Below are 4,000 nucleotides of genomic sequence, written 5' to 3'. Positions count from 1 at the left end.
ATCATGGCTAATTCAACTAGCTACTAGAAGAAAAAGAAAGGTGTCACCTAAAACATAAAACTACTCTATAATAGTTTTAGGATAGTCTATCCAGGTTAATCTAAATATTCTACCCCTGGGCTCATATGATGTATTAATAGGGATGGATTGGTTAGAAGGTCGTTGGTCCCTGGTGGATTGCAAATGAAAGTCTGTAAGTTATCTTACTAAGTCAGGACATGTGAAGGAAATTCAGGGAATCAAGAAAAATATCAAGTTGCGCCCTATTATAGCCAATCAGCTCGGAAGATGTATAAGGAAAGGATGTTAGATTTATGCTATCCAAGTATGGTACAACAATGATAAAAATAAAATGACCTCTTTAGAGAATATCCTTGTAATCCAGGATTTCATAAACGTATTTCCTGAATCTATACCTAGATTACCACCAAGGTGAGATATCGATTTTACCATTGAGCTAGTGCCCGGAGCAGCCCCTGTTTCAAAGGTCCCTTATCATATGAGTATTCCAGAGTTTATTGAACTTAAATTGTAGCTACAGGAGTTGTTAGATAAAGGGTACATTTTCCCAAGTGTGTCTCCTTGGGGAGTCCCTATGCGATTTTTACACAAAAAGGATAGAACCTTATGATTTTGCATGAACTATCGTCAGCTAAATAAGTTGACCATCAAGAAAAAGTTCCCGCTACCTCACATCGATGACTTATTTGATCAAGTGTAGGGAGCTAGCATGTTCTTGAAAATCGATTTAAGGTCTGGATACCACCAAATCAGAATAAAGGATGAAGACATCTATAAAGCTTCATTTTGAACTCATTATAGACATTACAAGTTCACGGTACTGCCTTTTGGCCTTACCAATGCACTAGCCACGTTAATGAGCCCAATGCATGGTATTTTCCAGCCATTTCTAGATAAACTTGTACTAATTTTTATCAACAATATCCTAATGTACTCTAAAAGCCTGGAGCAACATGAGCAGCGTTTAAGAATGGTACTACAGATTTTGCGAGAAAACCATCTATACGCAAGGTTGAGTAAGTGCGATTTTTACAAAGATCAAATCCAGTACCTAGGCCATGTTATATCAATAGAAGGGATAATAATTGATCCAGAGAAAGTCAAAACTACTATGGAATGGACCACACTGAAAAACATGGCCGACATAAGATCCTTCTTATTCTTGGCGGGGTCTCACTGCTGATTGATTAAGGGCTTTTCGAAAATAGCCTTTCCAATGACTTCACTTCAGAAAAAGGGATGAGATTTCCATTGGATAGCAGAAAGCCAACAAAGTTTTGTGCAGCTAAAACAACTTCATACAACCACTCCGGTGCTAAAGGTAGAAGATCAGGAAAAGTCCTTTCTAGTATGTACAAATGCAAGCGAAGAAAGCTTTGGTGGAGTATTAACTCAGGAGGGAAAGGTCATTTCCTATGAGTCATAAAAACTGAAGGATTATGAACATCGCTACTCTGCTTATGATTTGAAGTTGACCACAATAGTGCATGTATTAAAGATGTGGTGGCACCATCTTTTGGGGAAGAAATTTTTGTTGTCAACTAGCCATAGTAGTCTGACAAATTTCTTTAATCAATCTAATTTAAATTCACGCCAGGCCAAGTGGACAGTGATCCTGAGTGAATTTTATTTTGACTTGACACATATCGAAGGAAAATAAAACTGAGTGGTTGATGCTTTAAGAAGAAAATCACATTGCATCTATGAAGTACATTTTCGTCAAGCACAATCTAATCTACCTGAGGTTATCTGAGAGGCATCCCTCAATGATCTAGAATATGCATTCTTATGGCAGCAAGCTTCAGAAGCTCAAGAAAGAGGGAAACAATGTGAGTATGCAATTAATTCTAATAAAATGTTAACATTCAAAAATAGGATTTACATTCCTAACCAAATTTCCGTGAAGCAGATGTTATTAGATGAGTTTCATAGGAAACCTTATGCCGCTCACCCAGGATACTGGAAATTGTATTCTTCCATTAAGAAAAGTTATTCCTGGCTCAGTTTATGAAAAGAGGCGGCCGAGTATTTATCTAAGTGCTTAGAGTGCTAATTGGTGAAAGCAAAACATCAGCATCCTGCGAGTTTGCTGCAACCACTACCCATTCCGGAATGGAAATGGGATACCATCACTCTAGACTTTATCACTGGATTGCCTCATACCAAAAGGAAACACGAATCAATAATGGTGGTCGTAGATAAGCTGAGCAAGGCTGCTCATTTCATTCCTATAAAATCCACCTATAAAATGGTGGAGATTGCAGACATATTTATGAGCGAAATCTTCCATCTACATGGGATACCCCGAGTGGTGATCTCTTATAGGGATGTAAAATTTAAATCTGCTTTCTGGAAAGCTCTCTTTGTAGGAATGGGTACCCAGATCCATTTCAGCACTGCTTACCATTCACAGACAGATGGTTAGACAGAGCGAGTAAATCAAGTCCTAAAAGATATGTTGCAAATGTTTGTAATGCAACAATTGCAGAAGTAGGAAGATTACCTCCACTTGGTAGAATTTTCCTACAATAATGGGAATCCTGAATCTTTGGGTATGATTCCTTTCGAATTACTTTACGAAAGGAAGTCTCAGGTACCCACGGGCTAGAATAGTTCGGATAATAAATTAGCATTGGGTCCCAATATGCTAGCGAAGATGGAGGCTACCGTTAAGAAGTTACACCAAAACTTAAAGGCGCAGGAGGATAAGAAAAAAGTGTATCCATACAAGAAGAGAACTCATAAATAATTCTAGCTGGGCGATCACTTGTATATAAAGGTGAAACCTCAGAAGAGAACCTTGCAATGGAAAGGTTGTGCAAAATTGGCACCACGATACTATGAACCTTTCAAAATTTTGAAACGGATTAGGCTCGTGGCATATAAACTAGCTCTACCAGGACACATCCAAGTACACAATGTCTTCCAAGTGTCCTTATTAAAAAGTATATTTATGACCCTCGACATATTATTAACTGCAAAAGCATTCATGTAATGATAAAATAGAAAGCAATATGTTAAAGAGTTGTTGTTTTGGAATGTTCTAACAACAAATTATGAATATGCAGGTAGAACCCAAGGGATAATTTTTGGCAGAGCCTCTTCGTATCCTTAATCATAGAGAAACAACCTTGTAGAGGTGAGCCATCATCCAAGTTAAAGTGGAGTGGAAGTACTTTGGCCCAGACGAGGCTACTTGGGAAGAAGAGGAGGCCATGCGAAAAGCCTATCCTGCATTGTTTATGTAGAGGAAGAACACCAGGGACGGTGTTCCTCTCAAGGGGAGGGAGATGTAACATACAGCGAGACATCATAAATTGTTTTTTACCAAGTTTAATTTCATTTATGTTTTATTTAAACTATTTAAACTATTGGGCTTAAATAGCCATAACAAATACTGTTAATTATCAATTAAAAGAATTTGGACCAGTTTGTTAAAAGATCAAAGAAACAGTTGAATTAATTTCTGAAAACAGTTAAAACTGTTCCTTCGCCCTTTTCCTTAAGAGGAAAAAGGGAAGAACGCTAGGAGGGCTTGAGGAATCAAGACTGCAATGAATTCTTCATAGATATGGTAAACCTAACCAGTGGGAAAGAAAATTTTGGTAACAGTTGTGAGGTATGAGACTTGAGGTTGGATAGAGTCCCGATGCCCAAGGTACCAAGATGTTCCTGATTGACAGAAGTGGAAGGGCTCAGAGGGGGAATCTAGATGTAATTTCTAGTTTCAAAGCTGGGTGGTGATATCTTCCAAATAACTAGTGTCTGCATAACTAAAGACAGATAAGTGATACTATCATGTTAATCATTATCACTAGAGAAGATATAATTTTTACTATAAGTAGAAAGTATAGAAATGATTTAGCATTAGTACATGACATCTATTAATTCCTGAGTAGAATAGTAAAACTGGATGATAATATGCATTACTAATGTTTACTGATATATATAAATGTAAACTTCCAATTAGTAAGAACGC

This window comes from Pinus tabuliformis, chromosome 8 (genome assembly GCF_031772625.1).
Source record: "Pinus tabuliformis cultivar Carrire ecotype Pingquan chromosome 8, CPIR1, whole genome shotgun sequence".
Classification (NCBI taxonomy): Eukaryota; Viridiplantae; Streptophyta; class Pinopsida; order Pinales; family Pinaceae; genus Pinus; species Pinus tabuliformis.
The sequence above is the reverse complement of the archived record's forward strand: the minus strand, read 5'-3'. Positions refer to the sequence as shown.